General features: G+C 27.9%; 7 long non-coding RNA genes across 10 annotated transcripts; all 7 read right to left on the reverse strand.

Annotated features, from left to right (window-relative positions):
- LOC132931551 (uncharacterized) lies at nt 1-2010 on the reverse strand. Its single transcript, XR_009662731.1, has 3 exons — nt 1878-2010; nt 394-536; nt 1-99 (listed from the first exon to the last, which is right to left on the reverse strand). It is a non-coding gene; the product is annotated as an uncharacterized LOC132931551 (long non-coding RNA).
- A 917-nt stretch (nt 2011-2927) lies between these two features.
- LOC132931550 (uncharacterized) lies at nt 2928-5760 on the reverse strand. Of its 2 annotated transcripts, none has more exons than XR_009662730.1 (4): nt 5628-5760; nt 4144-4286; nt 3707-3849; nt 2928-3028 (listed from the first exon to the last, which is right to left on the reverse strand). It is a non-coding gene; the product is annotated as an uncharacterized LOC132931550 (long non-coding RNA). The 2 variants fall into 2 exon arrangements; XR_009662729.1 differs by having other exon boundaries at nt 2941-3028; nt 3720-3849.
- Nucleotides 5761-6241: 481 nt separating this feature from the next.
- LOC132931549 (uncharacterized) lies at nt 6242-9510 on the reverse strand. Its single transcript, XR_009662728.1, has 5 exons — nt 9378-9510; nt 7894-8036; nt 7470-7599; nt 6678-6778; nt 6242-6355 (listed from the first exon to the last, which is right to left on the reverse strand). It is a non-coding gene; the product is annotated as an uncharacterized LOC132931549 (long non-coding RNA).
- Nucleotides 9511-10427: 917 nt separating this feature from the next.
- LOC132931544 (uncharacterized) lies at nt 10428-13260 on the reverse strand. 2 transcript variants are annotated; one of them, XR_009662723.1, is made up of 4 exons: nt 13128-13260; nt 11644-11786; nt 11207-11349; nt 10428-10528 (listed from the first exon to the last, which is right to left on the reverse strand). It is a non-coding gene; the product is annotated as an uncharacterized LOC132931544 (long non-coding RNA). The 2 variants fall into 2 exon arrangements; XR_009662722.1 differs by having other exon boundaries at nt 10441-10528; nt 11220-11349.
- Nucleotides 13261-13741: 481 nt separating this feature from the next.
- On the reverse strand, nt 13742-17010 carry LOC132931546 (uncharacterized). Its single transcript, XR_009662726.1, has 5 exons — nt 16878-17010; nt 15394-15536; nt 14970-15099; nt 14178-14278; nt 13742-13855 (listed from the first exon to the last, which is right to left on the reverse strand). It is a non-coding gene; the product is annotated as an uncharacterized LOC132931546 (long non-coding RNA).
- Nucleotides 17011-17491: 481 nt separating this feature from the next.
- On the reverse strand, nt 17492-20760 carry LOC132931548 (uncharacterized). Its single transcript, XR_009662727.1, has 5 exons — nt 20628-20760; nt 19144-19286; nt 18720-18849; nt 17928-18028; nt 17492-17605 (listed from the first exon to the last, which is right to left on the reverse strand). It is a non-coding gene; the product is annotated as an uncharacterized LOC132931548 (long non-coding RNA).
- A 917-nt stretch (nt 20761-21677) lies between these two features.
- On the reverse strand, nt 21678-24510 carry LOC132931545 (uncharacterized). 2 transcript variants are annotated; one of them, XR_009662725.1, is made up of 4 exons: nt 24378-24510; nt 22894-23036; nt 22457-22599; nt 21678-21778 (listed from the first exon to the last, which is right to left on the reverse strand). It is a non-coding gene; the product is annotated as an uncharacterized LOC132931545 (long non-coding RNA). The 2 variants fall into 2 exon arrangements; XR_009662724.1 differs by having other exon boundaries at nt 21691-21778; nt 22470-22599.
- Between the last annotated feature and the right edge of the window lie 2167 nt (nt 24511-26677).

Here is a 26677-nt window from a genome sequence, read left to right on the forward strand (position 1 = left end):
GTCTAGTACATTTTCAACGTAGGATGTTGATATTTAGCGTAGTGGTAGAAATGTGAATTCATGTGTCAGCATGTATTGAATGATCTGCTATACTGCCATCTAAAAATAAAAAATAGTCAGTTAAATATGTGTAGTGTTTGGAGAATAACTTGAGAATACAGTGTTTTACAAGCAGTTCAAAGTATGACTTTGTAATGTTTGTTTAAATTATCATATCAAAATTATGATATTAAATCATTTTTTATTGTGTGTATGAAGCATCACCTTAAATGTAATATTTGAAAGTCAATTATGGAAAATTAGAATCATTTGCTTATAATCTAATGGTCAGGGTTTCATGACACTGACTTTTTGTTACACTACTATTAATTTAATATCAATTAAATTCAATACCCATTACACGCACGTTGCACAAAACCATTATTATTAGCAGTATCGTCTAGTACATTTTCAACGTAGGATATTGATATTTAGCATAGTGGTAGAAATGTGAATTCATGTCTCAGCATGTATTGAATGATCTGCTGTACTGCCATCTAAAAAAAAAATAGTAAGTTAAATATGTATAATGGTTGGAGGATAGAATGTCGCTACTAGACACCGTAAGGAGGACAACAATTTTTATATAACGACTATTACGTGGACAACACTGAATAATTTTGAAATGGAAACAATCAAAACATAAACTAACAGACAAACTTCATTTTTATTACAAAATTCTTGAAAACAATTTACAGTTGAAACTCAAATACAAATACGAATGTAAAACTGGAAAATGATATGAAATATAGACATAATATATAAACAGACGATAAGAAATAATAACTATGATAAGCCATAAAAGATAGTACCTACAAATATACCAGAATGTTTTGTAGAATATAAATGTACCTATTATAAGTGTGACTAAAGAATACATTTGTACAACTGAAAATTTGCTCCTTTTCAATATGAAAAAAGTGGGTATCGCTCCGCTGTATAGTAGAGATGGAGAGTAGGTCACTGGTCACTTTAATGGATGTGTTAAATTTGAATGCAACGACGGGTAGCATTGTATACGAAAAACGATTCTGAACGGAGATGATTTGTCAGTCAATGATAATTAGTTGGATATATTATATTATTACCTATATTTAAATTGTAATATATCGTTATTTTACGCGATTTCGTAAAAAATTATATTTCATACGCACATAAAATGTTTTCTAAATTGACAATGGATTTTTTTTTGTTTACGGTTACTTGAAGGAAAACTTATGGATAACCTAGTATTGGATTTGTGAACCTTAAGTATAAATCACAAAGATTTTATGAATTTTCAACTTCAAAATTCTTTGCAAATTTTCGTGATTTCGATATATTTTCTAAACATTTGAACTTTAAATGCATATAAACAAAAATTGTGACTAACGATTTTTGATTTATTTTTTACTACGATAAGTTTCAATTATCTATAAGTAGCTTAAAAAATGTCAAAATATTTTGAAAATTTAATCGCAAATAGATAACGCTAATATAAACGTTTGTTGAAAATTTCAAGTATTTACAATGATTCGTTTTTGAGTTACAGCAAAATCAAAAAATCGATTTTGTCTTTTCAAAGAGGGGCTGAAGTCAAAACCGAAGCATTATTACTACTCCAAAAAGTGATGACGGACACAAAAATAATACAAACATCATTGTAAAATCAATACATTCATCACTCCGTTCAGAATCTAAAAATATTAATTTGTATTATTCGTCAAAATTGACTTGTAAAATCATATTTTATAGTTTTTATGAAGTAAAAATATCTGGTTAAATGAAACATGTGCAAGTTAAAAATTATAAATCAGAATCATTTTCGTAATCGAGTAGTCAAGGATCAAGACACTTACTTGTGTTAACTTCGGGCATAAAATATGAACAATTCGTTTATAATATCAAAAATCTTTATTAAATGAACAACAACTACACCCAATAGCTAAGTAAAAACAACCGTCAATTATGTCAAAAGGCCGTCCGGCGAACGGCACACACGCAACCAACTAGTTTTACTCTGAGGCGATCGGGCATCGGCCGACGGATGTCGTAGCCACTACCGCCCTCTGTCGGTGCATACATTTAATAATTTTGAGTGTTTTATAAGCAGTTTCAAAATGGGAATTTGTCAAAATTATCATATAAAAACATGTATTATAGTGTATTCAAAATACCAGGTTAAATGAAACACGTGAAAGATAATAATGGTAAATTTCTTAAACTATTGTTCAAGCTTCTAAACATTAACTTAATATTTGAGTGTTTTATAAATGTTTTATAATGATCATTTAAATATAGTAAAAATAAAATATATTTATAGCATAGGTAAATTTTAAGAATAAACAATACAAGCTAAAGGTGTTTACTATTATTTTATTCAGATATTTAACAAATCTCAATTGTTTCACAGCTATTAATTTAGTATCAATTATATTCAATAACCATTGCACGCACATTGCATAAATCCAATATTATTATCAGTATCTTCTAGTCCATTTTCAACATAGGATGTTGATACTTTCCTTGGTGGTAGAAATGTGAATTCGTGTCTCAGCGTGCCTTGATTGATCTGATATACTGCCAACTGAAAAAATGTAGTAAGTTAATAATGTATAACGGTTGGAGAATAACTTGAGAATATAGTGTTTTACAGGCAGTTCAAAGTATGAATTTGTAATATTAGTCAATATTATCATATAAAAAACATGTTTTATAGTGTTTATTATTAAGTATGAGCCTAAATGAAATATATGGAAGTTAATAATGGTAAATAAGAACCATTTACTTAATATAATGGTTAGGGTTTTATGACACTACCTTTTTGTAACACTACTATTAATTGAATATCAATTACATTCAATACCCATTACACGCACGTTGCATAAAACCATTAATATTAGCAGTACCTTCTATTCCATTTTCAACGGAAGATGTTGTAACTTTCCCAAGTGATAGAAATGTTAATTCATGGTCTCAGCATGCCTCGAGTGATCTGCTATACTGCCATCTAAAACACAAAGTAGTCAGTTAAATATGTATAATGGTTAAAGAAATAATTATAATGCTTAGCAACAAAAGAGATAGTACAAATCTACCAGAATGTTTTGTTGAGTTTTAATGTAAAACAAAATATAAGTAAAGAATACACTTGTACATTAACATAAAATTGCTGATTTTCAATATTAAAATAATAAGAGTTTGTAATACTTGTATACATTATACAATAAGAATCATTGTCATAATCTAGTAATCAAGGTTTCTAGACACTAACATGAGAATTGAGTGTTTTATAAGCAGTTAAAAATATGACTTTGTAATATTTGTTAAAATTACCATATAAAATCATTTTTTATAGTGTTTATGAAGTATCAGCTTAAATGACCAATATGGATGTTAGTAATGGTAAATAAGAATCATTTACTTAATCTAATTGTCTAGGTTTCATGACACTAACTTGATAATTGAGATTCTTATGAGCAGCTAAAAATATGAATTTGTAATATGAGTCAAAATTGTGATATATAAGCACGTTTTATAGTGTTTATTATTAAGTATGAGCCTAAATGAAATATATGGAAGTTAATAATGGTAAATAAGAACCATTTACTTAATATAATGGTTAGGGTTTTATGACACTACCTTTTTGCAACACTACTATTAATTTAATATCAATTAAATTCAATACCCATTACACGCACGTTGCACAAAACCATTATTATTAGCAGTGTCGTCTAGTACATTTTCAACGTAGGATGTTGATATTTAGCGTAGTGGTAGAAATGTGAATTCATGTGTCAGCATGTATTGAATGATCTGCTATACTGCCATCTAAAAATAAAAAATAGTCAGTTAAATATGTGTAGTGTTTGGAGAATAACTTGAGAATACAGTGTTTTACAAGCAGTTCAAAGTATGACTTTGTAATGTTTGTTTAAATTATCATATCAAAATTATGATATTAAATCATTTTTTATTGTGTGTATGAAGCATCACCTTAAATGTAATATTTGAAAGTCAATTATGGAAAATTAGAATCATTTGCTTATAATCTAATGGTCAGGGTTTCATGACACTGACTTTTTGTTACACTACTATTAATTTAATATCAATTAAATTCAATACCCATTACACGCACGTTGCACAAAACCATTATTATTAGCAGTATCGTCTAGTACATTTTCAACGTAGGATATTGATATTTAGCATAGTGGTAGAAATGTGAATTCATGTCTCAGCATGTATTGAATGATCTGCTGTACTGCCATCTAAAAAAAAAATAGTAAGTTAAATATGTATAATGGTTGGAGGATAGAATGTCGCTACTAGACACCGTAAGGAGGACAACAATTTTTATATAACGACTATTACGTGGACAACACTGAATAATTTTGAAATGGAAACAATCAAAACATAAACTAACAGACAAACTTCATTTTTATTACAAAATTCTTGAAAACAATTTACAGTTGAAACTCAAATACAAATACGAATGTAAAACTGGAAAATGATATGAAATATAGACATAATATATAAACAGACGATAAGAAATAATAACTATGATAAGCCATAAAAGATAGTACCTACAAATATACCAGAATGTTTTGTAGAATATAAATGTACCTATTATAAGTGTGACTAAAGAATACATTTGTACAACTGAAAATTTGCTCCTTTTCAATATGAAAAAAGTGGGTATCGCTCCGCTGTATAGTAGAGATGGAGAGTAGGTCACTGGTCACTTTAATGGATGTGTTAAATTTGAATGCAACGACGGGTAGCATTGTATACGAAAAACGATTCTGAACGGAGATGATTTGTCAGTCAATGATAATTAGTTGGATATATTATATTATTACCTATATTTAAATTGTAATATATCGTTATTTTACGCGATTTCGTAAAAAATTATATTTCATACGCACATAAAATGTTTTCTAAATTGACAATGGATTTTTTTTTGTTTACGGTTACTTGAAGGAAAACTTATGGATAACCTAGTATTGGATTTGTGAACCTTAAGTATAAATCACAAAGATTTTATGAATTTTCAACTTCAAAATTCTTTGCAAATTTTCGTGATTTCGATATATTTTCTAAACATTTGAACTTTAAATGCATATAAACAAAAATTGTGACTAACGATTTTTGATTTATTTTTTACTACGATAAGTTTCAATTATCTATAAGTAGCTTAAAAAATGTCAAAATATTTTGAAAATTTAATCGCAAATAGATAACGCTAATATAAACGTTTGTTGAAAATTTCAAGTATTTACAATGATTCGTTTTTGAGTTACAGCAAAATCAAAAAATCGATTTTGTCTTTTCAAAGAGGGGCTGAAGTCAAAACCGAAGCATTATTACTACTCCAAAAAGTGATGACGGACACAAAAATAATACAAACATCATTGTAAAATCAATACATTCATCACTCCGTTCAGAATCTAAAAATATTAATTTGTATTATTCGTCAAAATTGACTTGTAAAATCATATTTTATAGTTTTTATGAAGTAAAAATATCTGGTTAAATGAAACATGTGCAAGTTAAAAATTATAAATCAGAATCATTTTCGTAATCGAGTAGTCAAGGATCAAGACACTTACTTGTGTTAACTTCGGGCATAAAATATGAACAATTCGTTTATAATATCAAAAATCTTTATTAAATGAACAACAACTACACCCAATAGCTAAGTAAAAACAACCGTCAATTATGTCAAAAGGCCGTCCGGCGAACGGCACACACGCAACCAACTAGTTTTACTCTGAGGCGATCGGGCATCGGCCGACGGATGTCGTAGCCACTACCGCCCTCTGTCGGTGCATACATTTAATAATTTTGAGTGTTTTATAAGCAGTTTCAAAATGGGAATTTGTCAAAATTATCATATAAAAACATGTATTATAGTGTATTCAAAATACCAGGTTAAATGAAACACGTGAAAGATAATAATGGTAAATTTCTTAAACTATTGTTCAAGCTTCTAAACATTAACTTAATATTTGAGTGTTTTATAAATGTTTTATAATGATCATTTAAATATAGTAAAAATAAAATATATTTATAGCATAGGTAAATTTTAAGAATAAACAATACAAGCTAAAGGTGTTTACTATTATTTTATTCAGATATTTAACAAATCTCAATTGTTTCACAGCTATTAATTTAGTATCAATTATATTCAATAACCATTGCACGCACATTGCATAAATCCAATATTATTATCAGTATCTTCTAGTCCATTTTCAACATAGGATGTTGATACTTTCCTTGGTGGTAGAAATGTGAATTCGTGTCTCAGCGTGCCTTGATTGATCTGATATACTGCCAACTGAAAAAATGTAGTAAGTTAATAATGTATAACGGTTGGAGAATAACTTGAGAATATAGTGTTTTACAGGCAGTTCAAAGTATGAATTTGTAATATTAGTCAATATTATCATATAAAAAACATGTTTTATAGTGTTTATTATTAAGTATGAGCCTAAATGAAATATATGGAAGTTAATAATGGTAAATAAGAACCATTTACTTAATATAATGGTTAGGGTTTTATGACACTACCTTTTTGTAACACTACTATTAATTGAATATCAATTACATTCAATACCCATTACACGCACGTTGCATAAAACCATTAATATTAGCAGTACCTTCTATTCCATTTTCAACGGAAGATGTTGTAACTTTCCCAAGTGATAGAAATGTTAATTCATAGTCTCAGCATGCCTCGAGTGATCTGCTATACTGCCATCTAAAACACAAAGTAGTCAGTTAAATATGTATAATGGTTAAAGAAATAATTATAATGCTTAGCAACAAAAGAGATAGTACAAATCTACCAGAATGTTTTGTTGAGTTTTAATGTAAAACAAAATATAAGTAAAGAATACACTTGTACATTAACATAAAATTGCTGATTTTCAATATTAAAATAATAAGAGTTTGTAATACTTGTATACATTATACAATAAGAATCATTGTCATAATCTAGTAATCAAGGTTTCTAGACACTAACATGAGAATTGAGTGTTTTATAAGCAGTTAAAAATATGACTTTGTAATATTTGTTAAAATTACCATATAAAATCATTTTTTATAGTGTTTATGAAGTATCAGCTTAAATGACCAATATGGATGTTAGTAATGGTAAATAAGAATCATTTACTTAATCTAATTGTCTAGGTTTCATGACACTAACTTGATAATTGAGATTCTTATGAGCAGCTAAAAATATGAATTTGTAATATGAGTCAAAATTGTGATATATAAGCACGTTTTATAGTGTTTATTATTAAGTATGAGCCTAAATGAAATATATGGAAGTTAATAATGGTAAATAAGAACCATTTACTTAATATAATGGTTAGGGTTTTATGACACTACCTTTTTGCAACACTACTATTAATTTAATATCAATTAAATTCAATACCCATTACACGCACGTTGCACAAAACCATTATTATTAGCAGTGTCGTCTAGTACATTTTCAACGTAGGATGTTGATATTTAGCGTAGTGGTAGAAATGTGAATTCATGTGTCAGCATGTATTGAATGATCTGCTATACTGCCATCTAAAAATAAAAAATAGTCAGTTAAATATGTGTAGTGTTTGGAGAATAACTTGAGAATACAGTGTTTTACAAGCAGTTCAAAGTATGACTTTGTAATGTTTGTTTAAATTATCATATCAAAATTATGATATTAAATCATTTTTTATTGTGTGTATGAAGCATCACCTTAAATGTAATATTTGAAAGTCAATTATGGAAAATTAGAATCATTTGCTTATAATCTAATGGTCAGGGTTTCATGACACTGACTTTTTGTTACACTACTATTAATTTAATATCAATTAAATTCAATACCCATTACACGCACGTTGCACAAAACCATTATTATTAGCAGTATCGTCTAGTACATTTTCAACGTAGGATATTGATATTTAGCATAGTGGTAGAAATGTGAATTCATGTCTCAGCATGTATTGAATGATCTGCTGTACTGCCATCTAAAAAAAAAATAGTAAGTTAAATATGTATAATGGTTGGAGGATAGAATGTCGCTACTAGACACCGTAAGGAGGACAACAATTTTTATATAACGACTATTACGTGGACAACACTGAATAATTTTGAAATGGAAACAATCAAAACATAAACTAACAGACAAACTTCATTTTTATTACAAAATTCTTGAAAACAATTTACAGTTGAAACTCAAATACAAATACGAATGTAAAACTGGAAAATGATATGAAATATAGACATAATATATAAACAGACGATAAGAAATAATAACTATGATAAGCCATAAAAGATAGTACCTACAAATATACCAGAATGTTTTGTAGAATATAAATGTACCTATTATAAGTGTGACTAAAGAATACATTTGTACAACTGAAAATTTGCTCCTTTTCAATATGAAAAAAGTGGGTATCGCTCCGCTGTATAGTAGAGATGGAGAGTAGGTCACTGGTCACTTTAATGGATGTGTTAAATTTGAATGCAACGACGGGTAGCATTGTATACGAAAAACGATTCTGAACGGAGATGATTTGTCAGTCAATGATAATTAGTTGGATATATTATATTATTACCTATATTTAAATTGTAATATATCGTTATTTTACGCGATTTCGTAAAAAATTATATTTCATACGCACATAAAATGTTTTCTAAATTGACAATGGATTTTTTTTTGTTTACGGTTACTTGAAGGAAAACTTATGGATAACCTAGTATTGGATTTGTGAACCTTAAGTATAAATCACAAAGATTTTATGAATTTTCAACTTCAAAATTCTTTGCAAATTTTCGTGATTTCGATATATTTTCTAAACATTTGAACTTTAAATGCATATAAACAAAAATTGTGACTAACGATTTTTGATTTATTTTTTACTACGATAAGTTTCAATTATCTATAAGTAGCTTAAAAAATGTCAAAATATTTTGAAAATTTAATCGCAAATAGATAACGCTAATATAAACGTTTGTTGAAAATTTCAAGTATTTACAATGATTCGTTTTTGAGTTACAGCAAAATCAAAAAATCGATTTTGTCTTTTCAAAGAGGGGCTGAAGTCAAAACCGAAGCATTATTACTACTCCAAAAAGTGATGACGGACACAAAAATAATACAAACATCATTGTAAAATCAATACATTCATCACTCCGTTCAGAATCTAAAAATATTAATTTGTATTATTCGTCAAAATTGACTTGTAAAATCATATTTTATAGTTTTTATGAAGTAAAAATATCTGGTTAAATGAAACATGTGCAAGTTAAAAATTATAAATCAGAATCATTTTCGTAATCGAGTAGTCAAGGATCAAGACACTTACTTGTGTTAACTTCGGGCATAAAATATGAACAATTCGTTTATAATATCAAAAATCTTTATTAAATGAACAACAACTACACCCAATAGCTAAGTAAAAACAACCGTCAATTATGTCAAAAGGCCGTCCGGCGAACGGCACACACGCAACCAACTAGTTTTACTCTGAGGCGATCGGGCATCGGCCGACGGATGTCGTAGCCACTACCGCCCTCTGTCGGTGCATACATTTAATAATTTTGAGTGTTTTATAAGCAGTTTCAAAATGGGAATTTGTCAAAATTATCATATAAAAACATGTATTATAGTGTATTCAAAATACCAGGTTAAATGAAACACGTGAAAGATAATAATGGTAAATTTCTTAAACTATTGTTCAAGCTTCTAAACATTAACTTAATATTTGAGTGTTTTATAAATGTTTTATAATGATCATTTAAATATAGTAAAAATAAAATATATTTATAGCATAGGTAAATTTTAAGAATAAACAATACAAGCTAAAGGTGTTTACTATTATTTTATTCAGATATTTAACAAATCTCAATTGTTTCACAGCTATTAATTTAGTATCAATTATATTCAATAACCATTGCACGCACATTGCATAAATCCAATATTATTATCAGTATCTTCTAGTCCATTTTCAACATAGGATGTTGATACTTTCCTTGGTGGTAGAAATGTGAATTCGTGTCTCAGCGTGCCTTGATTGATCTGATATACTGCCAACTGAAAAAATGTAGTAAGTTAATAATGTATAACGGTTGGAGAATAACTTGAGAATATAGTGTTTTACAGGCAGTTCAAAGTATGAATTTGTAATATTAGTCAATATTATCATATAAAAAACATGTTTTATAGTGTTTATTATTAAGTATGAGCCTAAATGAAATATATGGAAGTTAATAATGGTAAATAAGAACCATTTACTTAATATAATGGTTAGGGTTTTATGACACTACCTTTTTGTAACACTACTATTAATTGAATATCAATTACATTCAATACCCATTACACGCACGTTGCATAAAACCATTAATATTAGCAGTACCTTCTATTCCATTTTCAACGGAAGATGTTGTAACTTTCCCAAGTGATAGAAATGTTAATTCATGGTCTCAGCATGCCTCGAGTGATCTGCTATACTGCCATCTAAAACACAAAGTAGTCAGTTAAATATGTATAATGGTTAAAGAAATAATTATAATGCTTAGCAACAAAAGAGATAGTACAAATCTACCAGAATGTTTTGTTGAGTTTTAATGTAAAACAAAATATAAGTAAAGAATACACTTGTACATTAACATAAAATTGCTGATTTTCAATATTAAAATAATAAGAGTTTGTAATACTTGTATACATTATACAATAAGAATCATTGTCATAATCTAGTAATCAAGGTTTCTAGACACTAACATGAGAATTGAGTGTTTTATAAGCAGTTAAAAATATGACTTTGTAATATTTGTTAAAATTACCATATAAAATCATTTTTTATAGTGTTTATGAAGTATCAGCTTAAATGACCAATATGGATGTTAGTAATGGTAAATAAGAATCATTTACTTAATCTAATTGTCTAGGTTTCATGACACTAACTTGATAATTGAGATTCTTATGAGCAGCTAAAAATATGAATTTGTAATATGAGTCAAAATTGTGATATATAAGCACGTTTTATAGTGTTTATTATTAAGTATGAGCCTAAATGAAATATATGGAAGTTAATAATGGTAAATAAGAACCATTTACTTAATATAATGGTTAGGGTTTTATGACACTACCTTTTTGCAACACTACTATTAATTTAATATCAATTAAATTCAATACCCATTACACGCACGTTGCACAAAACCATTATTATTAGCAGTGTCGTCTAGTACATTTTCAACGTAGGATGTTGATATTTAGCGTAGTGGTAGAAATGTGAATTCATGTGTCAGCATGTATTGAATGATCTGCTATACTGCCATCTAAAAATAAAAAATAGTCAGTTAAATATGTGTAGTGTTTGGAGAATAACTTGAGAATACAGTGTTTTACAAGCAGTTCAAAGTATGACTTTGTAATGTTTGTTTAAATTATCATATCAAAATTATGATATTAAATCATTTTTTATTGTGTGTATGAAGCATCACCTTAAATGTAATATTTGAAAGTCAATTATGGAAAATTAGAATCATTTGCTTATAATCTAATGGTCAGGGTTTCATGACACTGACTTTTTGTTACACTACTATTAATTTAATATCAATTAAATTCAATACCCATTACACGCACGTTGCACAAAACCATTATTATTAGCAGTATCGTCTAGTACATTTTCAACGTAGGATATTGATATTTAGCATAGTGGTAGAAATGTGAATTCATGTCTCAGCATGTATTGAATGATCTGCTGTACTGCCATCTAAAAAAAAAATAGTAAGTTAAATATGTATAATGGTTGGAGGATAGAATGTCGCTACTAGACACCGTAAGGAGGACAACAATTTTTATATAACGACTATTACGTGGACAACACTGAATAATTTTGAAATGGAAACAATCAAAACATAAACTAACAGACAAACTTCATTTTTATTACAAAATTCTTGAAAACAATTTACAGTTGAAACTCAAATACAAATACGAATGTAAAACTGGAAAATGATATGAAATATAGACATAATATATAAACAGACGATAAGAAATAATAACTATGATAAGCCATAAAAGATAGTACCTACAAATATACCAGAATGTTTTGTAGAATATAAATGTACCTATTATAAGTGTGACTAAAGAATACATTTGTACAACTGAAAATTTGCTCCTTTTCAATATGAAAAAAGTGGGTATCGCTCCGCTGTATAGTAGAGATGGAGAGTAGGTCACTGGTCACTTTAATGGATGTGTTAAATTTGAATGCAACGACGGGTAGCATTGTATACGAAAAACGATTCTGAACGGAGATGATTTGTCAGTCAATGATAATTAGTTGGATATATTATATTATTACCTATATTTAAATTGTAATATATCGTTATTTTACGCGATTTCGTAAAAAATTATATTTCATACGCACATAAAATGTTTTCTAAATTGACAATGGATTTTTTTTTGTTTACGGTTACTTGAAGGAAAACTTATGGATAACCTAGTATTGGATTTGTGAACCTTAAGTATAAATCACAAAGATTTTATGAATTTTCAACTTCAAAATTCTTTGCAAATTTTCGTGATTTCGATATATTTTCTAAACATTTGAACTTTAAATGCATATAAACAAAAATTGTGACTAACGATTTTTGATTTATTTTTTACTACGATAAGTTTCAATTATCTATAAGTAGCTTAAAAAATGTCAAAATATTTTGAAAATTTAATCGCAAATAGATAACGCTAATATAAACGTTTGTTGAAAATTTCAAGTATTTACAATGATTCGTTTTTGAGTTACAGCAAAATCAAAAAATCGATTTTGTCTTTTCAAAGAGGGGCTGAAGTCAAAACCGAAGCATTATTACTACTCCAAAAAGTGATGACGGACACAAAAATAATACAAACATCATTGTAAAATCAATACATTCATCACTCCGTTCAGAATCTAAAAATATTAATTTGTATTATTCGTCAAAATTGACTTGTAAAATCATATTTTATAGTTTTTATGAAGTAAAAATATCTGGTTAAATGAAACATGTGCAAGTTAAAAATTATAAATCAGAATCATTTTCGTAATCGAGTAGTCAAGGATCAAGACACTTACTTGTGTTAACTTCGGGCATAAAATATGAACAATTCGTTTATAATATCAAAAATCTTTATTAAATGAACAACAACTACACCCAATAGCTAAGTAAAAACAACCGTCAATTATGTCAAAAGGCCGTCCGGCGAACGGCACACACGCAACCAACTAGTTTTACTCTGAGGCGATCGGGCATCGGCCGACGGATGTCGTAGCCACTACCGCCCTCTGTCGGTGCATACATTTAATAATTTTGAGTGTTTTATAAGCAGTTTCAAAATGGGAATTTGTCAAAATTATCATATAAAAACATGTATTATAGTGTATTCAAAATACCAGGTTAAATGAAACACGTGAAAGATAATAATGGTAAATTTCTTAAACTATTGTTCAAGCTTCTAAACATTAACTTAATATTTGAGTGTTTTATAAATGTTTTATAATGATCATTTAAATATAGTAAAAATAAAATATATTTATAGCATAGGTAAATTTTAAGAATAAACAATACAAGCTAAAGGTGTTTACTATTATTTTATTCAGATATTTAACAAATCTCAATTGTTTCACAGCTATTAATTTAGTATCAATTATATTCAATAACCATTGCACGCACATTGCATAAATCCAATATTATTATCAGTATCTTCTAGTCCATTTTCAACATAGGATGTTGATACTTTCCTTGGTGGTAGAAATGTGAATTCGTGTCTCAGCGTGCCTTGATTGATCTGATATACTGCCAACTGAAAAAATGTAGTAAGTTAATAATGTATAACGGTTGGAGAATAACTTGAGAATATAGTGTTTTACAGGCAGTTCAAAGTATGAATTTGTAATATTAGTCAATATTATCATATAAAAAACATGTTTTATAGTGTTTATTATTAAGTATGAGCCTAAATGAAATATATGGAAGTTAATAATGGTAAATAAGAACCATTTACTTAATATAATGGTTAGGGTTTTATGACACTACCTTTTTGTAACACTACTATTAATTGAATATCAATTACATTCAATACCCATTACACGCACGTTGCATAAAACCATTAATATTAGCAGTACCTTCTATTCCATTTTCAACGGAAGATGTTGTAACTTTCCCAAGTGATAGAAATGTTAATTCATAGTCTCAGCATGCCTCGAGTGATCTGCTATACTGCCATCTAAAACACAAAGTAGTCAGTTAAATATGTATAATGGTTAAAGAAATAATTATAATGCTTAGCAACAAAAGAGATAGTACAAATCTACCAGAATGTTTTGTTGAGTTTTAATGTAAAACAAAATATAAGTAAAGAATACACTTGTACATTAACATAAAATTGCTGATTTTCAATATTAAAATAATAAGAGTTTGTAATACTTGTATACATTATACAATAAGAATCATTGTCATAATCTAGTAATCAAGGTTTCTAGACACTAACATGAGAATTGAGTGTTTTATAAGCAGTTAAAAATATGACTTTGTAATATTTGTTAAAATTACCATATAAAATCATTTTTTATAGTGTTTATGAAGTATCAGCTTAAATGACCAATATGGATGTTAGTAATGGTAAATAAGAATCATTTACTTAATCTAATTGTCTAGGTTTCATGACACTAACTTGATAATTGAGATTCTTATGAGCAGCTAAAAATATGAATTTGTAATATGAGTCAAAATTGTGATATATAAGCACGTTTTATAGTGTTTATTATTAAGTATGAGCCTAAATGAAATATATGGAAGTTAATAATGGTAAATAAGAACCATTTACTTAATATAATGGTTAGGGTTTTATGACACTACCTTTTTGCAACACTACTATTAATTTAATATCAATTAAATTCAATACCCATTACACGCACGTTGCACAAAACCATTATTATTAGCAGTGTCGTCTAGTACATTTTCAACGTAGGATGTTGATATTTAGCGTAGTGGTAGAAATGTGAATTCATGTGTCAGCATGTATTGAATGATCTGCTATACTGCCATCTAAAAATAAAAAATAGTCAGTTAAATATGTGTAGTGTTTGGAGAATAACTTGAGAATACAGTGTTTTACAAGCAGTTCAAAGTATGACTTTGTAATGTTTGTTTAAATTATCATATCAAAATTATGATATTAAATCATTTTTTATTGTGTGTATGAAGCATCACCTTAAATGTAATATTTGAAAGTCAATTATGGAAAATTAGAATCATTTGCTTATAATCTAATGGTCAGGGTTTCATGACACTGACTTTTTGTTACACTACTATTAATTTAATATCAATTAAATTCAATACCCATTACACGCACGTTGCACAAAACCATTATTATTAGCAGTATCGTCTAGTACATTTTCAACGTAGGATATTGATATTTAGCATAGTGGTAGAAATGTGAATTCATGTCTCAGCATGTATTGAATGATCTGCTGTACTGCCATCTAAAAAAAAAATAGTAAGTTAAATATGTATAATGGTTGGAGGATAGAATGTCGCTACTAGACACCGTAAGGAGGACAACAATTTTTATATAACGACTATTACGTGGACAACACTGAATAATTTTGAAATGGAAACAATCAAAACATAAACTAACAGACAAACTTCATTTTTATTACAAAATTCTTGAAAACAATTTACAGTTGAAACTCAAATACAAATACGAATGTAAAACTGGAAAATGATATGAAATATAGACATAATATATAAACAGACGATAAGAAATAATAACTATGATAAGCCATAAAAGATAGTACCTACAAATATACCAGAATGTTTTGTAGAATATAAATGTACCTATTATAAGTGTGACTAAAGAATACATTTGTACAACTGAAAATTTGCTCCTTTTCAATATGAAAAAAGTGGGTATCGCTCCGCTGTATAGTAGAGATGGAGAGTAGGTCACTGGTCACTTTAATGGATGTGTTAAATTTGAATGCAACGACGGGTAGCATTGTATACGAAAAACGATTCTGAACGGAGATGATTTGTCAGTCAATGATAATTAGTTGGATATATTATATTATTACCTATATTTAAATTGTAATATATCGTTATTTTACGCGATTTCGTAAAAAATTATATTTCATACGCACATAAAATGTTTTCTAAATTGACAATGGATTTTTTTTTGTTTACGGTTACTTGAAGGAAAACTTATGGATAACCTAGTATTGGATTTGTGAACCTTAAGTATAAATCACAAAGATTTTATGAATTTTCAACTTCAAAATTCTTTGCAAATTTTCGTGATTTCGATATATTTTCTAAACATTTGAACTTTAAATGCATATAAACAAAAATTGTGACTAACGATTTTTGATTTATTTTTTACTACGATAAGTTTCAATTATCTATAAGTAGCTTAAAAAATGTCAAAATATTTTGAAAATTTAATCGCAAATAGATAACGCTAATATAAACGTTTGTTGAAAATTTCAAGTATTTACAATGATTCGTTTTTGAGTTACAGCAAAATCAAAAAATCGATTTTGTCTTTTCAAAGAGGGGCTGAAGTCAAAACCGAAGCATTATTACTACTCCAAAAAGTGATGACGGACACAAAAATAATACAAACATCATTGTAAAATCAATACATTCATCACTCCGTTCAGAATCTAAAAATATTAATTTGTATTATTCGTCAAAATTGACTTGTAAAATCATATTTTATAGTTTTTATGAAGTAAAAATATCTGGTTAAATGAAACATGTGCAAGTTAAAAATTATAAATCAGAATCATTTTCGTAATCGAGTAGTCAAGGATCAAGACACTTACTTGTGTTAACTTCGGGCATAAAATATGAACAATTCGTTTATAATATCAAAAATCTTTATTAAATGAACAACAACTACACCCAATAGCTAAGTAAAAACAACCGTCAATTATGTCAAAAGGCCGTCCGGCGAACGGCACACACGCAACCAACTAGTTTTACTCTGAGGCGATCGGGCATCGGCCGACGGATGTCGTAGCCACTACCGCCCTCTGTCGGTGCATACATTTAATAATTTTGAGTGTTTTATAAGCAGTTTCAAAATGGGAATTTGTCAAAATTATCATATAAAAACATGTATTATAGTGTATTCAAAATACCAGGTTAAATGAAACACGTGAAAGATAATAATGGTAAATTTCTTAAACTATTGTTCAAGCTTCTAAACATTAACTTAATATTTGAGTGTTTTATAAATGTTTTATAATGATCATTTAAATATAGTAAAAATAAAATATATTTATAGCATAGGTAAATTTTAAGAATAAACAATACAAGCTAAAGGTGTTTACTATTATTTTATTCAGATATTTAACAAATCTCAATTGTTTCACAGCTATTAATTTAGTATCAATTATATTCAATAACCATTGCACGCACATTGCATAAATCCAATATTATTATCAGTATCTTCTAGTCCATTTTCAACATAGGATGTTGATACTTTCCTTGGTGGTAGAAATGTGAATTCGTGTCTCAGCGTGCCTTGATTGATCTGATATACTGCCAACTGAAAAAATGTAGTAAGTTAATAATGTATAACGGTTGGAGAATAACTTGAGAATATAGTGTTTTACAGGCAGTTCAAAGTATGAATTTGTAATATTAGTCAATATTATCATATAAAAAACATGTTTTATAGTGTTTATTATTAAGTATGAGCCTAAATGAAATATATGGAAGTTAATAATGGTAAATAAGAACCATTTACTTAATATAATGGTTAGGGTTTTATGACACTACCTTTTTGTAACACTACTATTAATTGAATATCAATTACATTCAATACCCATTACACGCACGTTGCATAAAACCATTAATATTAGCAGTACCTTCTATTCCATTTTCAACGGAAGATGTTGTAACTTTCCCAAGTGATAGAAATGTTAATTCATAGTCTCAGCATGCCTCGAGTGATCTGCTATACTGCCATCTAAAACACAAAGTAGTCAGTTAAATATGTATAATGGTTAAAGAAATAATTATAATGCTTAGCAACAAAAGAGATAGTACAAATCTACCAGAATGTTTTGTTGAGTTTTAATGTAAAACAAAATATAAGTAAAGAATACACTTGTACATTAACATAAAATTGCTGATTTTCAATATTAAAATAATAAGAGTTTGTAATACTTGTATACATTATACAATAAGAATCATTGTCATAATCTAGTAATCAAGGTTTCTAGACACTAACATGAGAATTGAGTGTTTTATAAGCAGTTAAAAATATGACTTTGTAATATTTGTTAAAATTACCATATAAAATCATTTTTTATAGTGTTTATGAAGTATCAGCTTAAATGACCAATATGGATGTTAGTAATGGTAAATAAGAATCATTTACTTAATCTAATTGTCTAGGTTTCATGACACTAACTTGATAATTGAGATTCTTATGAGCAGCTAAAAATATGAATTTGTAATATGAGTCAAAATTGTGATATATAAGCACGTTTTATAGTGTTTATTATTAAGTATGAGCCTAAATGAAATATATGGAAGTTAATAATGGTAAATAAGAACCATTTACTTAATATAATGGTTAGGGTTTTATGACACTACCTTTTTGCAACACTACTATTAATTTAATATCAATTAAATTCAATACCCATTACACGCACGTTGCACAAAACCATTATTATTAGCAGTGTCGTCTAGTACATTTTCAACGTAGGATGTTGATATTTAGCGTAGTGGTAGAAATGTGAATTCATGTGTCAGCATGTATTGAATGATCTGCTATACTGCCATCTAAAAATAAAAAATAGTCAGTTAAATATGTGTAGTGTTTGGAGAATAACTTGAGAATACAGTGTTTTACAAGCAGTTCAAAGTATGACTTTGTAATGTTTGTTTAAATTATCATATCAAAATTATGATATTAAATCATTTTTTATTGTGTGTATGAAGCATCACCTTAAATGTAATATTTGAAAGTCAATTATGGAAAATTAGAATCATTTGCTTATAATCTAATGGTCAGGGTTTCATGACACTGACTTTTTGTTACACTACTATTAATTTAATATCAATTAAATTCAATACCCATTACACGCACGTTGCACAAAACCATTATTATTAGCAGTATCGTCTAGTACATTTTCAACGTAGGATATTGATATTTAGCATAGTGGTAGAAATGTGAATTCATGTCTCAGCATGTATTGAATGATCTGCTGTACTGCCATCTAAAAAAAAAATAGTAAGTTAAATATGTATAATGGTTGGAGGATAGAATGTCGCTACTAGACACCGTAAGGAGGACAACAATTTTTATATAACGACTATTACGTGGACAACACTGAATAATTTTGAAATGGAAACAATCAAAACATAAACTAACAGACAAACTTCATTTTTATTACAAAATTCTTGAAAACAATTTACAGTTGAAACTCAAATACAAATACGAATGTAAAACTGGAAAATGATATGAAATATAGACATAATATATAAACAGACGATAAGAAATAATAACTATGATAAGCCATAAAAGATAGTACCTACAAATATACCAGAATGTTTTGTAGAATATAAATGTACCTATTATAAGTGTGACTAAAGAATACATTTGTACAACTGAAAATTTGCTCCTTTTCAATATGAAAAAAGTGGGTATCGCTCCGCTGTATAGTAGAGATGGAGAGTAGGTCACTGGTCACTTTAATGGATGTGTTAAATTTGAATGCAACGACGGGTAGCATTGTATACGAAAAACGATTCTGAACGGAGATGATTTGTCAGTCAATGATAATTAGTTGGATATATTATATTATTACCTATATTTAAATTGTAATATATCGTTATTTTACGCGATTTCGTAAAAAATTATATTTCATACGCACATAAAATGTTTTCTAAATTGACAATGGATTTTTTTTTGTTTACGGTTACTTGAAGGAAAACTTATGGATAACCTAGTATTGGATTTGTGAACCTTAAGTATAAATCACAAAGATTTTATGAATTTTCAACTTCAAAATTCTTTGCAAATTTTCGTGATTTCGATATATTTTCTAAACATTTGAACTTTAAATGCATATAAACAAAAATTGTGACTAACGATTTTTGATTTATTTTTTACTACGATAAGTTTCAATTATCTATAAGTAGCTTAAAAAATGTCAAAATATTTTGAAAATTTAATCGCAAATAGATAACGCTAATATAAACGTTTGTTGAAAATTTCAAGTATTTACAATGATTCGTTTTTGAGTTACAGCAAAATCAAAAAATCGATTTTGTCTTTTCAAAGAGGGGCTGAAGTCAAAACCGAAGCATTATTACTACTCCAAAAAGTGATGACGGACACAAAAATAATACAAACATCATTGTAAAATCAATACATTCATCACTCCGTTCAGAATCTAAAAATATTAATTTGTATTATTCGTCAAAATTGACTTGTAAAATCATATTTTATAGTTTTTATGAAGTAAAAATATCTGGTTAAATGAAACATGTGCAAGTTAAAAATTATAAATCAGAATCATTTTCGTAATCGAGTAGTCAAGGATCAAGACACTTACTTGTGTTAACTTCGGGCATAAAATATGAACAATTCGTTTATAATATCAAAAATCTTTATTAAATGAACAACAACTACACCCAATAGCTAAGTAAAAACAACCGTCAATTATGTCAAAAGGCCGTCCGGCGAACGGCACACACGCAACCAACTAGTTTTACTCTGAGGCGATCGGGCATCGGCCGACGGATGTCGTAGCCACTACCGCCCTCTGTCGGTGCATACATTTAATAATTTTGAGTGTTTTATAAGCAGTTTCAAAATGGGAATTTGTCAAAATTATCATATAAAAACATGTATTATAGTGTATTCAAAATACCAGGTTAAATGAAACACGTGAAAGATAATAATGGTAAATTTCTTAAACTATTGTTCAAGCTTCTAAACATTAACTTAATATTTGAGTGTTTTATAAATGTTTTATAATGATCATTTAAATATAGTAAAAATAAAATATATTTATAGCATAGGTAAATTTTAAGAATAAACAATACAAGCTAAAGGTGTTTACTATTATTTTATTCAGATATTTAACAAATCTCAATTGTTTCACAGCTATTAATTTAGTATCAATTATATTCAATAACCATTGCACGCACATTGCATAAATCCAATATTATTATCAGTATCTTCTAGTCCATTTTCAACATAGGATGTTGATACTTTCCTTGGTGGTAGAAATGTGAATTCGTGTCTCAGCGTGCCTTGATTGATCTGATATACTGCCAACTGAAAAAATGTAGTAAGTTAATAATGTATAACGGTTGGAGAATAACTTGAGAATATAGTGTTTTACAGGCAGTTCAAAGTATGAATTTGTAATATTAGTCAATATTATCATATAAAAAACATGTTTTATAGTGTTTATTATTAAGTATGAGCCTAAATGAAATATATGGAAGTTAATAATGGTAAATAAGAACCATTTACTTAATATAATGGTTAGGGTTTTATGACACTACCTTTTTGTAACACTACTATTAATTGAATATCAATTACATTCAATACCCATTACACGCACGTTGCATAAAACCATTAATATTAGCAGTACCTTCTATTCCATTTTCAACGGAAGATGTTGTAACTTTCCCAAGTGATAGAAATGTTAATTCATGGTCTCAGCATGCCTCGAGTGATCTGCTATACTGCCATCTAAAACACAAAGTAGTCAGTTAAATATGTATAATGGTTAAAGAAATAATTATAATGCTTAGCAACAAAAGAGATAGTACAAATCTACCAGAATGTTTTGTTGAGTTTTAATGTAAAACAAAATATAAGTAAAGAATACACTTGTACATTAACATAAAATTGCTGATTTTCAATATTAAAATAATAAGAGTTTGTAATACTTGTATACATTATACAATAAGAATCATTGTCATAATCTAGTAATCAAGGTTTCTAGACACTAACATGAGAATTGAGTGTTTTATAAGCAGTTAAAAATATGACTTTGTAATATTTGTTAAAATTACCATATAAAATCATTTTTTATAGTGTTTATGAAGTATCAGCTTAAATGACCAATATGGATGTTAGTAATGGTAAATAAGAATCATTTACTTAATCTAATTGTCTAGGTTTCATGACACTAACTTGATAATTGAGATTCTTATGAGCAGCTAAAAATATGAATTTGTAATATGAGTCAAAATTGTGATATATAAGCACGTTTTATAGTGTTTATTATTAAGTATGAGCCTAAATGAAATATATGGAAGTTAATAATGGTAAATAAGAACCATTTACTTAATATAATGGTTAGGGTTTTATGACACTACCTTTTTGCAACACTACTATTAATTTAATATCAATTAAATTCAATACCCATTACACGCACGTTGCACAAAACCATTATTATTAGCAGTGTCGTCTAGTACATTTTCAACGTAGGATGTTGATATTTAGCGTAGTGGTAGAAATGTGAATTCATGTGTCAGCATGTATTGAATGATCTGCTATACTGCCATCTAAAAATAAAAAATAGTCAGTTAAATATGTGTAGTGTTTGGAGAATAACTTGAGAATACAGTGTTTTACAAGCAGTTCAAAGTATGACTTTGTAATGTTTGTTTAAATTATCATATCAAAATTATGATATTAAATCATTTTTTATTGTGTGTATGAAGCATCACCTTAAATGTAATATTTGAAAGTCAATTATGGAAAATTAGAATCATTTGCTTATAATCTAATGGTCAGGGTTTCATGACACTGACTTTTTGTTACACTACTATTAATTTAATATCAATTAAATTCAATACCCATTACACGCACGTTGCACAAAACCATTATTATTAGCAGTATCGTCTAGTACATTTTCAACGTAGGATATTGATATTTAGCATAGTGGTAGAAATGTGAATTCATGTCTCAGCATGTATTGAATGATCTGCTGTACTGCCATCTAAAAAAAAAATAGTAAGTTAAATATGTATAATGGTTGGAGGATAGAATGTCGCTACTAGACACCGTAAGGAGGACAACAATTTTTATATAACGACTATTACGTGGACAACACTGAATAATTTTGAAATGGAAACAATCAAAACATAAACTAACAGACAAACTTCATTTTTATTACAAAATTCTTGAAAACAATTTACAGTTGAAACTCAAATACAAATACGAATGTAAAACTGGAAAATGATATGAAATATAGACATAATATATAAACAGACGATAAGAAATAATAACTATGATAAGCCATAAAAGATAGTACCTACAAATATACCAGAATGTTTTGTAGAATATAAATGTACCTATTATAAGTGTGACTAAAGAATACATTTGTACAACTGAAAATTTGCTCCTTTTCAATATGAAAAAAGTGGGTATCGCTCCGCTGTATAGTAGAGATGGAGAGTAGGTCACTGGTCACTTTAATGGATGTGTTAAATTTGAATGCAACGACGGGTAGCATTGTATACGAAAAACGATTCTGAACGGAGATGATTTGTCAGTCAATGATAATTAGTTGGATATATTATATTATTACCTATATTTAAATTGTAATATATCGTTATTTTACGCGATTTCGTAAAAAATTATATTTCATACGCACATAAAATGTTTTCTAAATTGACAATGGATTTTTTTTTGTTTACGGTTACTTGAAGGAAAACTTATGGATAACCTAGTATTGGATTTGTGAACCTTAAGTATAAATCACAAAGATTTTATGAATTTTCAACTTCAAAATTCTTTGCAAATTTTCGTGATTTCGATATATTTTCTAAACATTTGAACTTTAAATGCATATAAACAAAAATTGTGACTAACGATTTTTGATTTATTTTTTACTACGATAAGTTTCAATTATCTATAAGTAGCTTAAAAAATGTCAAAATATTTTGAAAATTTAATCGCAAATAGATAACGCTAATATAAACGTTTGTTGAAAATTTCAAGTATTTACAATGATTCGTTTTTGAGTTACAGCAAAATCAAAAAATCGATTTTGTCTTTTCAAAGAGGGGCTGAAGTCAAAACCGAAGCATTATTACTACTCCAAAAAGTGATGACGGACACAAAAATAATACAAACATCATTGTAAAATCAATACATTCATCACTCCGTTCAGAATCTAAAAATATTAATTTGTATTATTCGTCAAAATTGACTTGTAAAATCATATTTTATAGTTTTTATGAAGTAAAAATATCTGGTTAAATGAAACATGTGCAAGTTAAAAATTATAAATCAGAATCATTTTCGTAATCGAGTAGTCAAGGATCAAGACACTTACTTGTGTTAACTTCGGGCATAAAATATGAACAATTCGTTTATAATATCAAAAATCTTTATTAAATGAACAACAACTACACCCAATAGCTAAGTAAAAACAACCGTCAATTATGTCAAAAGGCCGTCCGGCGAACGGCACACACGCAACCAACTAGTTTTACTCTGAGGCGATCGGGCATCGGCCGACGGATGTCGTAGCCACTACCGCCCTCTGTCGGTGCATACATTTAATAATTTTGAGTGTTTTATAAGCAGTTTCAAAATGGGAATTTGTCAAAATTATCATATAAAAACATGTATTATAGTGTATTCAAAATACCAGGTTAAATGAAACACGTGAAAGATAATAATGGTAAATTTCTTAAACTATTGTTCAAGCTTCTAAACATTAACTTAATATTTGAGTGTTTTATAAATGTTTTATAATGATCATTTAAATATAGTAAAAATAAAATATATTTATAGCATAGGTAAATTTTAAGAATAAACAATACAAGCTAAAGGTGTTTACTATTATTTTATTCAGATATTTAACAAATCTCAATTGTTTCACAGCTATTAATTTAGTATCAATTATATTCAATAACCATTGCACGCACATTGCATAAATCCAATATTATTATCAGTATCTTCTAGTCCATTTTCAACATAGGATGTTGATACTTTCCTTGGTGGTAGAAATGTGAATTCGTGTCTCAGCGTGCCTTGATTGATCTGATATACTGCCAACTGAAAAAATGTAGTAAGTTAATAATGTATAACGGTTGGAGAATAACTTGAGAATATAGTGTTTTACAGGCAGTTCAAAGTATGAATTTGTAATATTAGTCAATATTATCATATAAAAAACATGTTTTATAGTGTTTATTATTAAGTATGAGCCTAAATGAAATATATGGAAGTTAATAATGGTAAATAAGAACCATTTACTTAATATAATGGTTAGGGTTTTATGACACTACCTTTTTGTAACACTACTATTAATTGAATATCAATTACATTCAATACCCATTACACGCACGTTGCATAAAACCATTAATATTAGCAGTACCTTCTATTCCATTTTCAACGGAAGATGTTGTAACTTTCCCAAGTGATAGAAATGTTAATTCATGGTCTCAGCATGCCTCGAGTGATCTGCTATACTGCCATCTAAAACACAAAGTAGTCAGTTAAATATGTATAATGGTTAAAGAAATAATTATAATGCTTAGCAACAAAAGAGATAGTACAAATCTACCAGAATGTTTTGTTGAGTTTTAATGTAAAACAAAATATAAGTAAAGAATACACTTGTACATTAACATAAAATTGCTGATTTTCAATATTAAAATAATAAGAGTTTGTAATACTTGTATACATTATACAATAAGAATCATTGTCATAATCTAGTAATCAAGGTTTCTAGACACTAACATGAGAATTGAGTGTTTTATAAGCAGTTAAAAATATGACTTTGTAATATTTGTTAAAATTACCATATAAAATCATTTTTTATAGTGTTTATGAAGTATCAGCTTAAATGACCAATATGGATGTTAGTAATGGTAAATAAGAATCATTTACTTAATCTAATTGTCTAGGTTTCATGACACTAACTTGATAATTGAGATTCTTATGAGCAGCTAAAAATATGAATTTGTAATATGAGTCAAAATTGTGATATATAAGCACGTTTTATAGTGTTTATTATTAAGTATGAGCCTAAATGAAATATATGGAAGTTAATAATGGTAAATAAGAACCATTTACTTAATATAATGGTTAGGGTTTTATGACACTACCTTTTTGCAACACTACTATTAATTTAATATCAATTAAATTCAATACCCATTACACGCACGTTGCACAAAACCATTATTATTAGCAGTGTCGTCTAGTACATTTTCAACGTAGGATGTTGATATTTAGCGTAGTGGTAGAAATGTGAATTCATGTGTCAGCATGTATTGAATGATCTGCTATACTGCCATCTAAAAATAAAAAATAGTCAGTTAAATATGTGTAGTGTTTGGAGAATAACTTGAGAATACAGTGTTTTACAAGCAGTTCAAAGTATGACTTTGTAATGTTTGTTTAAATTATCATATCAAAATTATGATATTAAATCATTTTTTATTGTGTGTATGAAGCATCACCTTAAATGTAATATTTGAAAGTCAATTATGGAAAATTAGAATCATTTGCTTATAATCTAATGGTCAGGGTTTCATGACACTGACTTTTTGTTACACTACTATTAATTTAATATCAATTAAATTCAATACCCATTACACGCACGTTGCACAAAACCATTATTAT

Source organism: Rhopalosiphum padi, unplaced genomic scaffold (genome assembly GCF_020882245.1).
Source record: "Rhopalosiphum padi isolate XX-2018 unplaced genomic scaffold, ASM2088224v1 scaffold24, whole genome shotgun sequence".
NCBI classification, from domain to species: Eukaryota; Metazoa; Arthropoda; class Insecta; order Hemiptera; family Aphididae; genus Rhopalosiphum; species Rhopalosiphum padi.